At 46.2% G+C, this 18,799-nt stretch overlaps 1 protein-coding gene across 1 annotated transcript in view; it reads right to left on the bottom strand.

The window, feature by feature from the left end:
- The window catches only part of LOC135884578 (uncharacterized), a 189,678-nt gene that overhangs the window by 156,048 nt on the left and 14,831 nt on the right, over positions 1-18,799 (bottom strand). The gene's annotated exons all lie outside the window — the stretch shown is intronic.

Below are 18,799 nucleotides of genomic sequence, written 5' to 3'. Positions count from 1 at the left end.
GAGTGAATAAATGAAGACTCGGCACACCACTTCTGAAAGCTTGCTGACCCCTGAGCTATATAATAGTTATAGAGGAAGCATGGTTCAGTGGATAGGTGCACTAGAGTAGGACTTGCTCAACCGCTGAGCCTGCAGTGTAATCTTTGGCCACCCCTGTTCTGTGTTTCTGCCTCTCCTTTGGTCTGTCTTTTCTATTTAGATTGTAATCTCTTCAGGAAAGAGACTGTCTCTAACTGTCTGCACAGTCCCTATCACAGGGGTGGGCAAACTTTTTGGCGTGAGGGCCACATCGGGGTTCCGAAACTGTATGGAGGGCCAGGTAGGGAAGGCTGTGCCTCCCCAAACAGCCTGGCCCACACCCCCTATCCACCCCCCTATTCATCCCCTCCCACTTCCCGCCCCCTGACTGCTCCCCTCAGAGCTCCCAAACCATCCAAACCCCCTGCTCCTTGTCCCCTGACCATCCCCTCCTGAGACCCCCCACCCCTAACCACCCCCCCGGGACCCCACCCCCTATCCAACCCTATCAAACCCCTCTGCTCCCTGTCCCCTGACTGCCCCGACCCCTATCCACACCCCCACCCCCTGACAGGCCCCCCCAGGACCTCCACGCCTATCCAACCCCCCTTGTTCCCCGCCCTCTGACTGCCCCCGCAGAACCTCCGCCCCATCCAACCGCCCCCTGCTCCCTGTCCCCTGACTGCCCCCCAGGACCCACTGCCCCTTATCCAATCCCCCTGCTCCCCGCCCTCTTACTATGCCGCTCAGAGCACCAGGACTGGCAGCTGTGCCACCCAGCCGGAGCCAGCCACGCCACCACGTTGCCAGGCAGGAGCTCGCAGCCCCACCTCCCAGAGCACTAGTGGCACGGCGAGCTGAGGCTGCGGGGGAGGGGTCGGGGGCTAGCCTCCCCGGCCAGGAGCTCAAGGGCCAGGCAGGATGGTCCCGTGGGCCGGATATGGCCCGCGGGCCGTAGTTTGCCCAAATCTGCCCTACCACAATGGGGTCCCAATCTTAGTTAGGGGCCTTAAGGAACTACTGCAATACAAATCAATGACAGTGTGACTGGGTATAATTTGGAGCAGGGACCATCTTTTTGTTCTGCATCTGAATGGCACTTGTTTGCAGTGTTCTTATATACGTTTTGGTCCCAGGATATTAGAGAGACAAGATGGGTGAGGTAATATCTTTTATTGGACAAATTTCTGTTGGTGGGAGAGACAAGCTTTCGAGCTACACAGAACTCTTACACACAGCACCTACACCTCGCACACAGCACCCTGCACAATGGGGTGCTGCTGCATGACTGGGGTTCCTAGGGATTACCACAATACAAGCAACACAATAACAAAGTATAATATTATATGATGCGTAGCACTTATGCAAAACATCGTTTATCTTAGTGATTTATTAATGAGTTACGTCTCCCCTCTGTGAAGTAACGTACACAAAGCTGAGAGAATTTATTTCATGTCAATTTATTTAAAAACATGAAAATTTGGGCCTAAATTGAACAGTGCCTCTTTTAGTATTTAGTTCGTTGCCACATCAATGTACATGTAGCTGGAGGAAACTAATGCTGATTTGGAACTAAATCAAGTGTTCCAGTTCTAAGAAGGCACTGAAAAGCAGAGCGACTGTACTAGACTGTGCAAGTCCATGATGCACTGATAAAGAGTAAAGAGCTGCTCTTCCCAAACCCCTTTGGATGTATACTGCACTACTAGTGCTAATTTTCATTCTCTAAAGCCTGATGTTGGAAAGATTAACTAAACAAGCAGATCTTTTGCAGTTGGCCAGTTTTTGCAGACTGCCATCTCTCCCAGGAATGGTCATAGTTAAAGCTCCGCGTTTGTCACGAAGGTCACGGATTCTGTGACTTTCCGAGACCTCCTTGACTTCTGCAGCACTGGTGCGCCTGGCCCGGGGACAGGGCCGGCTCCAGCTTTTTTGCCGTCCCAAACGGCGAAGCGGGGAAAAAAAGAAAAAGAAAGCCTTGATCGGCGGCAGCTCTACTGCACCGCTTCATTCTTCGGCGGCGGGTCCTTCGCTCCGAGAGGGACTGAGGGACCCGCCGCCGAAGACCCGGACGTGCCGCCCCTTTCCATTGGCTGCCCCAAGCACCTGCTTTCTTCGCTGGTGCCTGGAGCCGGCCCTGCCCGGGGGCCACCTGAGCAGCTCAGGCAGCCCCTGGGCCAGGCACACTGGCCGCTGCTCAGGCAGTCTCGGGTGCCCCCACCCCTGAGCAGGAGTAGTTTGGGTGTAGGGGCCTCAGGGCTGAGGGTTGGGGCCTGGGGCGGTGCTTACCTGGGGGGGGGGGCTCCCCGTAAAGGCAACAGCAACTCCCCTCCTTCAGCTCCTACCTCCACATGCTGCATCCGCCCGCAGGCACCGCCCCTGTAGCTCCCATTAGCTGCGGTTCCCAGCCAATGGGAGCTGAAGAACCAGGGCTTAGGGCAGAGCGGAGGCAGCACATGGAGCTAGGAGCTGGGTCGCTGCTTCCCAGGAACTGGGTAGGGAGCCTGCCCCAGCCCCACCACCCGCGTCACCCCCCTGGGCCGCAATGCCCCCCCCCCCAGCACCCGCAGCGCCCCTGGGCTGTGACTCCCCTCCCTCCCAAGCACCCACGGTGCCCCCAGGACCACCCTCCTGAGCCATGCCACCCACCCACCCCCAAGTTTTAGTCAGGGTAAAAGTCATGGACAGGTCACGGGCCGTGAATTTTTGCTTACTGCCTGTGACCTGTCCATGACTTTTACTAAAAATACCCGTAACTAAAACATAGCCTTAGTCATAGAATCTTGTATCTAATTATGGGCTTGTGTGTTGCTCGTCTGGCATCTATTTCTTGACCATAGTTTCTTTCCCCAGTCAGGTGCCTCCTTCAGAATGTGGCGAGTTCTACTCTTAAGACATTTTCCAGGTAAAGCTTTTGAGTCCTCTTCATTCCATGAATACTCCTGATGAGACTTATTTTGGAATCTACCTGCTTATCTTGGCCAATATTCAACTGTGATATTTTAAGATGGATACATTTGGAGAAAAGCAAATGTTTCTCTGTAGTTCTCATGGTCACTTGCAGAGCTTGTAAAATTTTCTTTTGATGGAACACTTTTCCATCAGAAAATACCATGTCTTCAAATCAAATCTTTCCAGGGGAACATCTCAATTTTGATTAAATTTAGTTTAGAAAAACATCTAAAAATTAAATTTCCTGCAAATTGGAAATTCTGGTTCCTGTACAGTTCTGGTCACTGATTTTTGTGTAGAGTTTTTGTCATAACTATAAAGGGAAGGGTGACAGCCATACTGTGTACAGTACTAAAGTCCCTCCTGGTCAGAGACTCTAAAATCCAAAGACTTGTAGATTCTCCTAGCAGGATTGGGAGAATCTGCAGTTGCCTACCTCGATGATGTGGCCATTTTTTCTGATTCATGGACAGAACACCTGGAGCACCTGAAAAAAGTCTTCGAGCGCATCCGGCAGGCAGGACTAACTGTTAAGGCTAAAAAGTGTCAAATAGGCCAAAACAGAGTGACGTACCTGGGGCACCAGGTGGGTCAAGGAACTATAAATCCCCTACAGGCCAAAGTGGATGCTATCCAAAAGTGGCCGGTTCCAAAGTCAAAGAAACAGGTCCAATCCTTCTTAGGCTTGGCCGGATATTATAGGCGATTTGTACCACACTACAGCCAAATCGCCGCCCCGCTGACAGACCTAACCAGAAAGAAACAGCCAAATGCAGTTCAGTGGACTGATAAGTGTCAAAAGGCCTTTAACCAGCTTAAGGCAACACTCATGTCTGACCCTGTGCTAAGGGCCCCAGACTTTGACAAACCGTTCCTAGTAACCACAGATGCTTCTGAGCGAGGCGTGGGAGCAGTTTTAATGCAGGAAGGACCAGATCAAGAATTCCATCCTGTCGTGTTTCTCAGCAAGAAACTGTCTGAGAGGGAAAGCCACTGGTCAATCAGCGAAAAGGAATGCTACGCCATTGTGTACGTGCTGGAAAAGCTACGCCCATATGTTTGGGGACGGCGCTTCCAACTACAAACAGACCATGCTGCGCTACAGTGGCTTCATACCGCCAAGGGGAATAACAAAAAACTTCTTCGGTGGAGTTTAGCTCTCCAAGATTTTGATTTTGAAATACAACACATTTCGGGAGCTTCTAACAAAGTGGCTGATGCACTCTCCCGGGAAAGTTTCCCAGAGTTAACTGGTTAACAATTGTTCTGGTAATGAAACATATTGTTAGTTTTTATATAATCAGTAGTATGTCTAAAGGTACATGTGTCTTGTTAACTCTGTTTTCTCCTAGAACTCCAGGAAGAAATCACAGCCAGTGTGGAACCGAACGTCCAACACTATCTGTGATTTGGGGGGCGTGTCATAACTATAAAGGGAAGGGTGACAGCCATACTGTGTACAGTACTAAAGTCCCTCCTGGTCAGAGACTCTAAAATCCTTTTACCTGTAAAGGGTTAAGAAGCTCGGGTAACCTGGCTGACACCTGACCCAGAGGACCAATAAGGGGACAAGATACTTTCAAATCTTGGGGGGGGAAAGGCTTTTGTGTGTGTCCTTTGTTTAAGGGGTTGTTCGCTCTTGGGACTGAGAGGGACCAGACATCAATCCAGGTTCTCCCCATCTTTCTAAACAAGTCTCTCTTATTTCAAAATTGTAAGTAAAAGCCAGGCAAGGCGTCTTAGATTTACTTTGTTTTCTCAACTTGTAAATGTACCTTTTACCAGAGTGCTTATCTTGTTTGCTATACTTTGAACCTAAGACAGAGGGGATGCCTCTGAGCTCTTTAAGTTTGATTACCCTGTAAAGTTATTTTCCATACTGATTTTGCAGAGATGATTTTTACCTTTTGCTTTAATTAAAAGCCTTCTTTTTAAGAACCTGATTGATTTCTCCTTGTTTTAAGATCCAAAGGGGGTTTGGATCTGTATTCACCAGGAGTTGGTGAAAGGAAGGAGGGGGGAAGGGTCAATCTCTCCTTGTTTAAGATCCAAGCAGTTTGGATCTGTATTCACCAGGGAATTGGTGAAAGGTTTCTCAAGGCTTCCCAGGGAGGGAATCCATCGAGAATGGTGGCAGCGGGACCAGAGCTAAGCTGGTAGATAAGCTTAGCAGTTTTCATGCAGGCCCCTACATTTGTACCCTAAAGTTCAAAGTAGGGATACAGCCTTGACATGGTGGCACAGCGGTGGGATCGTTTTAAACCCAAAAGCCAGTAAGAGATTTTTTTTTCCTTCTAGCTGCTTGGAGAGCAGAGCTGAAGGTAGATGCATATCTTATCTCTCCTTGCCTGAAGGCAGAGGTGTTAAGTTTTTTTTAACAAGGTCCTTTGTTAAGAGAACGGTTCAATCAGTGAGCAAACTTTGATCTGGTAAAGGTAATTTACAATCTGAATTGTGTTTTTTTTCTTTTTACATCCTCGGGAGTAGCTTGTTAGAAAGTCTCTGTTAACTCAGCAGCACTCAGCAGGAGCCTGAGCTAAATACATCCCAGTTTCAGTCAACTGCAGAGGGGTGTGGCCCAGCACAGGAAAGCAGGAAAATGACTACCAGTGAAGCAGCTAGCAAACTAGAACTGGCCAGACTAGAAGCAGAAGAAAATGAGAAAAAACATCAGAGACTACTTCAAATTAAAAAACTCGAGAAAGAAGCCAAAGAGGAGGCCCACAAGAGAGAGATGGAGCTGGAAAAAGCCAAACATGACAGAGAAGAGAAAGCCAAACAGGAGGCCCATGAAAGAGAAGAGAAAGCCAAACAGGAGGCCCATGAAAGAGAAGAGAAAGCCAAACAGGAGGCCCATGAAAGAGAAGAAAAAGCCAAACAGGAGACCCATAAAAGAGAGATGGAACTGGAAGCAGCAAGGACTAGGCAGGGTGCATCAGACCATCCTAACAACTCCTCTCCAGGTACCACTTCCCATCCCAGGAAATTCCCCACCTACAAGGCAGGCGATGATACTGAGGCCTTCTTAGAAAATTTTGAAAGGGCTTGCCTTGGATACGACATCCCTCCAACCCAGTACATGGTAGAGCTGAGGCCGCAGCTCAGTGGACCCTTAGCAGAGGTGGCGGCTGAAATGCCTAAGGAACACATGAACAGTTATGAACTTTTTAAAAACAAGGCCAGAATCAGAATGGGGCTAACACCTGAGCATGCCCGTCGGCGGTTCAGAGCCCTAAGGTGGAAACCTGATGTGTCATTTACCCGACATGCCTACCACATTGGGAAAAATTGGGATGCCTGGATATCAGGAGCAAATGTTAAATCTACGGAAGAGTTGCCCTTCCTATTGCAAATGGAGCAGTTTTTAGAGGGTGTTCCTGAGGAAATAGAAAGGTACATCCTAGATGGGAAGCCCAAAACTGTAACCGAGGTGGGGGAGATTGGAGCCAAATGGGTGGAGGTGACAGAAAAGAAAAAAGCTAGTAGCAGTTGGAGCGAATATCAGAAGGGGCAAGCCGAAACAAAACCTTATCACCGGGGACAACCCAAGACCCCACCCACATCCCAAGGGAAACCCCAGACGCCTTCTCACCCCACCACACCAGTCTCCAGCAACCAACATCGCCCCGGTGATACCTTAGCAGGGCGATGTTTTAAATGTAATGAACTGGGGCACATAAAGGCTCACTGCCCCAAGAACCCCAACCGATTACAGTTCATTACACCCCAATCACACCAAAGAACCCCAGACCCAGATGCCTCTCTCATACCCTCGGAGCGAAGGGAAACCTTGAGAGTGGGCGGAAAGAAGGTTATCGCTTGGAGGGACACTGGGGCACAAGTGTCAACTATCCACCAATCCCTAGTGGACCCCAAACTCATCAACCCTGAGGCTACAGTGACAATTCAACCCTTCGTGTCACAGTCTGTAACCTTGCCTACAGCCCAGTTGCATGTCCAGTACAAGGGCTGGTCAGGAATGTGGACTTTTGCAGTCTATGACAATTATCCCATTCCCATGCTGCTGGGGGAAGACTTGGCCAACCATGTGAAGCTAGCCAAGAGGGTGGGAATAGTCACCCGCAGCCAGGCTAAGCAAGCTTTCACCCCCATCCCTGTTCCTGAGCCGTTCACCAGGGCCCCGTCTGTGTTACCGGAGACCCAAAACCAGGTGGTGGAACCGGATCCCCTGCCAACGACTGCAACAGCCGTAGTGGATCCAATCCCAGAGACCCAGCCAAAGCCAGTCCCAGAACCGGAACTGGCAACGCAACCAGCACCAGAACCATTGCCAGCACTGAGTCCAGCGCTTGCAACCCCGTCTACAACTCCAATGCCAGAGGGCACCAGCGAGCCTAAACTGACGGAAGCAGCAGATAACCCTACCCAAGAGGCTCAGCCAGAGCCTGAAATACCACATAGTGCACCAGCGGACAGCAGTTCACAGTCAATGGAAAAAGCCCCAGCACCTGCATCGCTTCCAGAGGGACCAAGCCCCAGTCCACAGTCCAAGGAGGAACTGATGTCTCCAGCATCAAGGGAACAGTTCCAGGCCGAGCAGGAAGCAGATGACAGCCTTCAAAAAGCTTGGGCAGCGGCACGGAGCACCCCACCGCCTCTCAGCTCTTCTAACCGATCCCGGTTTGTTGTAGAAAAAGGACTTTTATACAAGGAGACTCTTTCTGGTGGGCACCAAGAAGACTGGCATCCTCAAAGACAGCTGGTAGTTCCCACTAAGTATCGGGTAAAACTCTTGAGCTTAGCCCATGATCATCCCAGTGGCCATTCTGGGGTGAACAGAACCAAAGACCGGTTGGGGAAGTCCTTCCACTGGGAGGGAATGGGCAAGGACGTTGCTAATTATGTCCGGTCTTGTGAGGTGTGCCAACGAGTGGGAAAGCCCCAAGACCAGGTTAAAGCCCCTCTCCAGCCACTACCCATAATTGAGGTCCCATTTCAGCGAGTAGCTGTGGATATTCTGGGTCCTTTCCCAAAGAAGACACCCAGAGGAAAGCAGTACGTACTGACTTTCATGGATTTTGCTACCCGATGGCCGGAAGCTGTACCCTTAAGCAACACCAAGACTAAAAGTGTGTGCCAGGCATTAGCAGACATTTTTGCCAGGGTAGGGTGGCCCTCCGACATACTTACAGATTCGGGAACTAATTTCCTGGCAGGGAACATGAAAAACCTGTGGAAAGCTCATGGGGTGAATCACTTGGTTGCCACCCCTCATCACCATCAAACCAATGGTCTGGTGGAGAGGTTTAATGGAACTTTGGGGGCCATGATACGTAAATTCGTAAATGAACACTCCAATGATTGGGACCTAGTGTTGCAGCAGTTGCTTTTTGCCTACAGGGCTGTACCACATCCCAGTTTAGGGTTTTCACCATTTGAACTTGTGTATGGCCGCGAGGTTAAGGGGCCATTACAGTTGGTGAAGCAGCAATGGGAGGGGTTTACGCCTTCTCAAGGAACTAACATTCTAGACTTTGTAAGCAACCTACAAAACACCCTCCGACACTCTTTAGCCCTTGCTAAAGAAAACCTAAAGGATGCTCAGGAAGAGCAAAAGGCCTGGTATGATAAACATTCCAGAGAACGGTCCTTCAAAGTAGGAGACCAAGTCATGGTCTTAAAGGCGCTCCAGGTCCATAAAATGGAAGCGTCGTGGGAAGGACCATTCACGGTCCAGGAGCGCCTAGGAGCTGTTAACTATCTCATAGCCTCCCCCACCTCCAACATAAAGCCTAAGGTATACCATGTTAATTCTCTTAAGCCCTTTTATTCTAGAGAATTAAACGTTTGCCAGTTTACAGCCCAGGAAACTGATGACGCGGAGTGGCCTGCAGGTGTCTACTATGAAGGAAAAAGGAATGGTGGCATGGAAGAGGTGAACCTCTCCACGACCCTGGGACGTCTGCAGCGACAGCAGATAAAGGAGCTGTGCACAAGCTTTGCACCGATTTTCTCAGCCACTCCAGGACGGACCGAACGGGCATACCACTCCATTGACACAGGTAATGCTCACCCAATTAGAACCCCACCCTACCGGGAGTCACCTCATGCCCAAGCGGCTATACAAAGGGAGATCCAGGACATGCTACAGATGGGTATAATCCGCCCCTCTACCAGTGCATGGGCATCTCCAGTGGTTCTAGTTCCCAAACCAGATGGGGAAATACGCTTTTGCGTGGACTACCGTAAGCTAAATGCTGTAACTCGTCCTGACAACTATCCAATGCCACGCACAGATGAGCTATTGGAAAAATTGGGACATGCCCAATTCATCTCTACTTTAGACTTAACCAAAGGGTACTGGCAAGTACCACTAGATGAACCCGCTAAGGAAAGGTCAGCCTTCGTCACCCAGGCAGGGGTGTATGAATTCAATGTACTCCCTTTCGGGTTGCGAAATGCACCCGCCACCTTCCAAAGACTTGTAGATTCTCCTAGCAGGATTGGGAGAATCTGCAGTTGCCTACCTCGATGATGTGGCCATTTTTTCTGATTCATGGACAGAACACCTGGAGCACCTGAAAAAAGTCTTCGAGCGCATCCGGCAGGCAGGACTAACTGTTAAGGCTAAAAAGTGTCAAATAGGCCAAAACAGAGTGACGTACCTGGGGCACCAGGTGGGTCAAGGAACTATAAATCCCCTACAGGCCAAAGTGGATGCTATCCAAAAGTGGCCGGTTCCAAAGTCAAAGAAACAGGTCCAATCCTTCTTAGGCTTGGCCGGATATTATAGGCGATTTGTACCACACTACAGCCAAATCGCCGCCCCGCTGACAGACCTAACCAGAAAGAAACAGCCAAATGCAGTTCAGTGGACTGATAAGTGTCAAAAGGCCTTTAACCAGCTTAAGGCAACACTCATGTCTGACCCTGTGCTAAGGGCCCCAGACTTTGACAAACCGTTCCTAGTAACCACAGATGCTTCTGAGCGAGGCGTGGGAGCAGTTTTAATGCAGGAAGGACCAGATCAAGAATTCCATCCTGTCGTGTTTCTCAGCAAGAAACTGTCTGAGAGGGAAAGCCACTGGTCAATCAGCGAAAAGGAATGCTACGCCATTGTGTACGTGCTGGAAAAGCTACGCCCATATGTTTGGGGACGGCGCTTCCAACTACAAACAGACCATGCTGCGCTACAGTGGCTTCATACCGCCAAGGGGAATAACAAAAAACTTCTTCGGTGGAGTTTAGCTCTCCAAGATTTTGATTTTGAAATACAACACATTTCGGGAGCTTCTAACAAAGTGGCTGATGCACTCTCCCGGGAAAGTTTCCCAGAGTTAACTGGTTAACAATTGTTCTGGTAATGAAACATATTGTTAGTTTTTATATAATCAGTAGTATGTCTAAAGGTACATGTGTCTTGTTAACTCTGTTTTCTCCTAGAACTCCAGGAAGAAATCACAGCCAGTGTGGAACCGAACGTCCAACACTATCTGTGATTTGGGGGGCGTGTCATAACTATAAAGGGAAGGGTGACAGCCATACTGTGTACAGTACTAAAGTCCCTCCTGGTCAGAGACTCTAAAATCCTTTTACCTGTAAAGGGTTAAGAAGCTCGGGTAACCTGGCTGACACCTGACCCAGAGGACCAATAAGGGGACAAGATACTTTCAAATCTTGGGGGGGGAAAGGCTTTTGTGTGTGTCCTTTGTTTAAGGGGTTGTTCGCTCTTGGGACTGAGAGGGACCAGACATCAATCCAGGTTCTCCCCATCTTTCTAAACAAGTCTCTCTTATTTCAAAATTGTAAGTAAAAGCCAGGCAAGGCGTCTTAGATTTACTTTGTTTTCTCAACTTGTAAATGTACCTTTTACCAGAGTGCTTATCTTGTTTGCTATACTTTGAACCTAAGACAGAGGGGATGCCTCTGAGCTCTTTAAGTTTGATTACCCTGTAAAGTTATTTTCCATACTGATTTTGCAGAGATGATTTTTACCTTTTGCTTTAATTAAAAGCCTTCTTTTTAAGAACCTGATTGATTTCTCCTTGTTTTAAGATCCAAAGGGGGTTTGGATCTGTATTCACCAGGAGTTGGTGAAAGGAAGGAGGGGGGAAGGGTCAATCTCTCCTTGTTTAAGATCCAAGCAGTTTGGATCTGTATTCACCAGGGAATTGGTGAAAGGTTTCTCAAGGCTTCCCAGGGAGGGAATCCATCGAGAATGGTGGCAGCGGGACCAGAGCTAAGCTGGTAGATAAGCTTAGCAGTTTTCATGCAGGCCCCTACATTTGTACCCTAAAGTTCAAAGTAGGGATACAGCCTTGACATGGTGGCACAGCGGTGGGATCGTTTTAAACCCAAAAGCCAGTAAGAGATTTTTTTTTCCTTCTAGCTGCTTGGAGAGCAGAGCTGAAGGTAGATGCATATCTTATCTCTCCTTGCCTGAAGGCAGAGGTGTTAAGTTTTTTTTAACAAGGTCCTTTGTTAAGAGAACGGTTCAATCAGTGAGCAAACTTTGATCTGGTAAAGGTAATTTACAATCTGAATTGTGTTTTTTTTCTTTTTACATCAACTTGTAAATGTACCTTTTACCAGAGTGCTTATCTTGTTTGCTATACTTTGAACCTAAGACAGAGGGGATGCCTCTGAGCTCTTTAAGTTTGATTACCCTGTAAAGGTAATGCAGGCCCCTACATTTGTACCCTAAAGTTCAAAGTAGGGATACAGCCTTGACAGTTTTACTATGGAAACTCACAAGTGATTGATTGTCTCCTTTTTTTAATGGAGGCCTTTTCCCTGAAACAAATAGCTGTGGTAGCTTCTCTTTTCATCTGGTTACCGGAGCTGGTCCCCCTTTTTTATATCAGTACCACTGTCACATACAAATGCTCCAAGCTAGAAATCACTAAAACAAATCCTCAAAGACTACACAACTGTGAAAGTAATGAAAACTGTGCATCAAGAAATCACATTAAACAAACATAGGTCTGTATTCTCCACATATTGCACACAGCTCACTTAATGTAAATAGAGTTATGCATGCTCAGCAAAGACAGTGTGCTTTTGATTTTTATACAGGAGTCTTATCTAGCCCAACCCCAATTATCTGAAACTTCCTATTATCCACATACAGACTGTCCTCTGGTGGGAAGGGAATTACTTACCAAATAACACCTCTGATTTTGATAAACCCTATTTATTCCAAGTATTTTTGATCTCCTGTAGGATTAGGATGATATTTTATTACACCTGGAACTTGTGTGTTTCTTTTAACATACCATACATTTTAAGGTGTCCAAGCTTTAGTTGGTGTTGCACTTTAATTGGATTAATTTAAATTATTCATTTCAGATTTGAAAGGCTGTAAAGTAAAAATATTATTCTTACCAAAAGACATCACTATGGGTCATATATATATATATATATATATATATATACACACATACACACACACACATATATACATACACGAGAGAGAGAGAGAGAGCGCAAGCGCACGCGCATGGTTTAATTCTGCCAGATCACAGCTCCAAAGAACAGGGGGCAGACCTAATTTGGCTCCCTAATTTCTAGCTGTCCTGAAATTTCCTGTGATCCTGTACACTTGCAGTGGGTTTCTACACAGAACTGCCTCCTCAGTAAACAGCCCGATCATTTACAGGTTTCTTACTATTTATGTGGAAAATGAGAGCTCCAACACTGCTTCCAAGAGCAACGAGAACTTGGTATAATCCCGTGCCAGAATTAGATCTTCATTAAAGCCTGCCAGGAGGTTTTCATTAAAAAGGAGCTGGCACTATGTAAGTAGATGGAATAATCTCTTACCATATCCATTTTTTTTAGAATACTTTCACAGATCCGTGTGTGTATTACTCTTTATGTTTTTGTTCTAATTGGACTTTGCTCAGCAATAGCACATTAATCTAACCAAAATAAAATACACCAAAAAATAAAAGAACAAGATAATTCCAGCATTATCTTTACAGGCACCTTCAAAAATGAAACCACCAAACCCTGAACATTATAAATTTAGGAGAGTCATTGATATCCTGTATTTGGCAAAACATCCAGACAAGTATACTTAATAGACTTCTTCCAAAGCATTGGTAAAAATCTGTGTCAGAATGTTTACTGTACAAGCAATGGGCGTGAGTGCAATAACCCTGTAGCTACTCACGCGAGTAGCCTCGCTGAAGTCAATAGGAGCACTTGTGTGAGTAACTGCTGAGCACTTGTGTGAGTAAGGGGTTCACAAATTGGCCTTATGCATCTAACAGTCTTGGTGCTGTAGCTACAAAACGTCAATAGGACTCAAGCACTTAAGTTATTTGCTGAATACAGATGGATTTACACACAATGCTTAAATGCTCTCCTGAACTGGGTCATGTGAGCAGCCATTTTCTATTCTCAGAGGTGCTGCAGTCAGTGCGAAGGAGATACACCCATCCACACACACTGTGCTCTTTTTTCCAAGCTTTACTGTGTCTCTTCCTTGTTGCTGTTTCCTTTAATCTAATAATAGTCATTTTAGACTGAATAATACACTTATTTTGCTCTTTGTAAAGGGACACAACAAGTAATAGGTAACATTTATAAATCCTGTTGGAGTTTAAACTCCACTGTCCTTCTATAGGACTGTGTTTCCTAAGTCTTTGAGACACTTTTGAAACTTTTACCCAGTTTCAATTCTAAACTAATGCAAAAACTAAAGGATCTGATCCAAAGCCCATTGAACTCAATGGAAAAATTGCCACAGATTTCAATGGACTTTGGATCAGGGCCTAAGACCTAGGAGTTGTGACTTTCCTTCTGTCTTTAATATCAGTATCTCACTTGCTTCATTTTAACTACATGTACTAGATAGGCCCCAATTTAGCAAAGCACTTAAGCATGTGTTTAATCCCACCCCTACTTGGGAAGTACATAACAGTTTTAAGATGGTGCTGAAATCCCATTACTTCATTGGGATTTGCACACCCTGAATTACCTTGCTGAATCGGGGCATTAGTTCTTTGATGAACAGGGTAGGGGAGCACACACAGGCTTAAAATTAAGTATTCGTTTAAATACTTAAGCTTATTATGGCCCTGATTTAGCTAACTGGAAATGTGCGACAACTAAGGAAAAGTCTGACAGAGAAGGAAAGGGATGAAAGTGTCCAATCAAAGTGAGAAAGAATTGCTGATGACTGGGGTCTAAAGAAAGCATGTCAGGAGATTGGGAAAAATGCCCCAAGCAGTAATAATGTAGGGCAGTGTTTCTCAAACTGGGGTCGCCGCTTGTGTAGGGAAAGCCCCTGGCGGGCCGGGCCGGTTTGTTTACCTGCCCCGCCCGCAGGTCCGGCCGATTGCGGCTCCCACTGGCTGCAGTTCGCCGCTGCAGGCCAATGGGGGCTGCTGGAAGCGGTGGCCAGTAAGTCCCTTGGCCCATGCCACTTCCAGCAGCTCCCATTGGCCTGGAGCAGCGAACCGCGGCCAGTGGGAGCCGCGATCGGCCGGACCTGCAGACGGGGCAGGGAAACAAACCAGCCCGGCCCGCCGGGGCTTTCCCTACACAAGCGGCGACCCCAGTTTGAGAAACACTGATGTAGGGGCCTCAGCAGACCAACTCCATTTCATTTCAGCACTCATCTTCAATTCAAGGAAGTTATATTTTTCTAACACATGTTCAATTAAAGAAAGACATCTAAGACACCTTCAGTTTTCAAGAGTAAGTAAGGAGAAGAGGGAACTATATAATTCAGAAGCAGCATGCTAATAGTATCAGATAAAAGGAAACCATACTTGCATAAAACCCATACACTAATAATCAGACTGAACACATTCTCAAAACAACCTCCCCTGTGACTTTATAAGCTCTAGTAGTTGGCAGCAAATAAGGTAATAAGCTTTAAACAGAGTAAGTGCTTGTATTTAATGTCAACAAAAATACTTTTATCTGGAAAAAAAATAAACACCTCTTCAGTTCATAGTTTATTACATTACCTCCCGATTTCAAATACACTCTAATATTTATGTTGTCAAAGAGGGGGAAATAATGTTTATGTTTTTGCTAGAATTACAAAATTTCTTGAGGTGTGTGTAAGAGGAAAAACAAATCATTTTTTAATGCTGAGTGAAGGGTTCTCAGTAAGGTTATAGCTTACCTGACTACACCATCTCAACACAACCTAACATCAAGGTTAAAAAAGACCATTGCACCCTGAAGTAAAGCAGTGAAAGAATATTTGTATTTCTGGGCCAAGTTCAGTGCTGATTTATAACACTCTCAATACAGCTGAATTCACAATGGATGTGTCAGTGGAGCAGGAGAATGGTCCAGTGGTTTGGGTGTTAACCTAGGACTTGTGGGGAGCTGGAGTTAAATCCTTTATCACAGACTTCCTGTGTAACCTCTGGCAAGTCATTTAGGCTCCTCTGCCTCTGTTTCTCATCTGTCAAATGCGGATAATAATACTTCCCTAACTCACAGAGGTGTTGTGAGGATAAATACACTAAAGCTTGTCCTCCGATCGCTATGGTAATGGGAGCCAGATAAGTACCTAAGATAGATAAATAGTAGCACTTTACACATGTATATGATTAATTTCTAACTGAGTAAAATAGGAAAACCACTCCTAAAACTTCTAGAGGATAATGGAATCATGAGCAATAACAGGATTGGTGGACAAGGGAAAGCAATAGATGGATTTGGGTATTGCTAGCATGTCTCCAGAAAATTTGTTCTCAACTAGTGCTGGTTGAAACATTGGGTTCTTTTCTTGTGGAAAACTCTGACTTTTTGTTGAAAAACTGAAAATTTTCATCTAAAACCAAAAGTTTTCAGCCAAAAAAGTGTATGGTTTTCACAAAACATAGGTACTTTTCCATGGAAAAATTCATTTATTTAAAAAAAAGTCTGACAAAATGCAGTTTAGACAAAAAAAATTCAGCCAGCCCAACTCATAACATTAATTTGAATGGCCTGAGATACAAACATGTAATTCAGACTAAAAACCAGCAGGACAGTAAATACAGGTTAATAATTTACACCAAAGCTTGAAGGAGATGCCTAGCGAGGTGCCACAGGGATCACTGTTAGGCTCAGTCTCGTTTAGTATTTTCATTAAAGGTCTAAGAGAGGGAGTAAAGAGCACGTCAATGAAATTTGCAGATATTCAGCTGGGAGGAGCTGTGAACCCCAATGAGTACAGCGGAATATTACAAAGGTGCCTGAAAATAACAAACTGTGATTCCACTTGGAAAAAAGCAGATTAATCTCTGTTCAGGGGAGAATAATCCAACCCACCAATAGTCAATGGGAAGGAGAAACTTAGGAAGCATTAATGCTGGAAGAGACTTGGAAGTGGGAGCAGAGAGCAAATTAAATATAACTTTACACCAGAGTAGGGCAGTAAAAAAAAAGCTAATGCAATTTTAGGGGGCATATGTAAAAGCTGGGGTAAAGGTCCCTCTCTTAAGCAGCTGGAATGCACAAACACCTGGAATATTGTAGTCATTTCAGGTCAGGGCATTACCAGGAGATATTGACAAACTCCAAGGAGTTCACAGAAAACAGGGCCGGCTCCAGGCACCAGCCTGGCAAGCAAGGGCTTGGGGCGGCCGCTCCGGAGAGGGGCGGCACATCCAGCTATTCTGCGGCAATTTGGCGGACGGTCCCTCACTCCCGCTCAGAGCGAAGGACCTCCCGCCGAATTGCCGCCGCAGATCGCGATCGCGGCTTTTTTTTTTGGGGGGGGGGCTGCTTGGGGCGGCCAAAACCCTGGAGCCGGCCCTGACAGAAAAGCAACAAAACTGGCTGATGGCTGGGAGGAGGAGATGGCTTACAATGAAAGATTTAAAAAGCAATCATTTTGCTAAGTGACAGCTAAGGGAAGGCATGATAACTGTCAACAAATGTGTGGATCATGTAAACACCAAGGAAGGAGAGGAATTATTTAGATCCATACAAACGTAGTACACCTAAGGTCTGCAAATACTCCTTGACAGTGGGCTCCATTAAAGTGTGGAACAGTCTCCCATGGGAAGTGGCAGAAGTCCAATCACTTGGGATATTTAAAACTAGACTGGACAAAACAGCGGTAGATGTTTAGAGGGTGCAGTCCTGGCTTGGCATTGAGAGGGACAAGGTGACCTAACAGACCTGTTCCATTTCTGTCTTCTAAGAATTCAGGGTATGTGACGTTTTCTGTTCATAACTGAGGCCAACTGTGCACTAAGAGTAAGTGCTGACAAGTCCAGGAGGTAAGGAACAGTTGTAGCTGCTAAAAGCAAAGCAATCTATACTGTCTCCCCATCTCCTTTTCTCTTCCAATACCTATGTTACCAGGGTAGGATTCAGCTTTGCTCCCTAGAGTCAAAAGCCATGAGTCCAACTCACAGCCCACAAGTGTCCACACCATAGACACCACCCAAATTGGTACTGATTAGCAACTTTTCTGAACACTTTAGGAGTGAGGCCAAGGAATGAATGGGGATGGAGAACAAACTAACCTCTTGATCCTAGAGGTCACCCATCCAGGTCAGAGCTGGGGGTTGGTGGGGAAAGCAGTAATAGGGCAGTGTGGGGGAGCTAGCTGTGCCACTGCCCATGCTGCACCTGTTTGGTGAATAGAGGGCGGCGTTCTCAAGGGCTGTCAATCCAGTACCACAATGTTAATGGAGGCCACTGCAGAACCTGCATCAGACCCTCACTGCAAGAGTCTCTGAAAGTGACAGTTGCTTCTCTCCTTTCTTGGACATTTTTTTTATTCTGCGCTTGTTCTGTTAACGGTCCATTAGCTAATCTCCATCCACATTGAAATTCAATCCATTCTCATAATGGCATTTTAAAAACCCTCGGCTTCCTGGGGAGTGACACAATTTCCCCCTCCTCCTTCGCACTGTTCACTGTTTTGGGGGATTTTCCTCTCTATTTATTCTTGTTTTTGTTTCCTGAACGAAATGCATAATCTTGCCTCATTCAGAGCCAGACAATAGGGAGACAAATAAGCGACACATGGATGCCAAGGAAGCAGTCTCCCAGACAACGCCATGACCATTCCCATAACTCCCTTCCTGGCCCATAGGACATTATATTGGTTGGAATGAGGTGAATGAAAAACAGAAAAAGGGGGATGGGGGAATAATACAGGTCCCATTTCAAACTTCTTGTCACACAGAAGGAGTCTCATGGAACACTGAAAACAGCTGACAACCAATTGTCTCCAGTGTTGGGACATGCATATTATGAATAATTTAACTCTCTTTTGGGCATTTGAACAGACAACAGCTACTTGTGCTAATCTTAGCAATTTACAAAACAAGTCTCCCATACAAGAAATCAGTGTGGCTTTTTGGAGACACACATGACACTCAACGGCTACTGGGGAAATTAACTATCATTCCATTGGGGACACTTTATCCTGGATTCTGCATTTTAAAAGGGCTCCACACCTTATTTGAAATAGCTTTTTGATTCCAAAGTGGCAGTATTATGACATTTTCCAAACAGCACAGAGCTTCATAATCTGTTCTTAAATGCCATCACACATTCTCTTTGCAAGGTCCAGCATATATAAAATTAATCACTCATTTACTGGGAGAGATTACTTTTATAGCTCCGCTAGTCACACTTAGCTCCCGTCTGTTCAGCTAAAGGGGTAGCGGAACTACCTAATACTCAGACAGGGAACTTTCTATCATGCCAACAAAGATCCAGGCAGTCCTCCTTCCTTCTCCCCAGCCTTACCCTTACTCACTGGCCTTTGCTGGCCTGTGATACAAGGGTCAAACAATCATAGCCATCTAATAGACGAGGAGTAACTACTGAGGTTGTAACTTAGCATGGTTGACTTGGAGTCCCCCTGTTCCAATTGTGACTGTGACCTCTC

Source organism: Emys orbicularis, chromosome 10 (genome assembly GCF_028017835.1).
Source record: "Emys orbicularis isolate rEmyOrb1 chromosome 10, rEmyOrb1.hap1, whole genome shotgun sequence".
NCBI classification, from domain to species: Eukaryota; Metazoa; Chordata; order Testudines; family Emydidae; genus Emys; species Emys orbicularis.
This window is presented reverse-complemented; position numbering and strand designations above follow the sequence as displayed.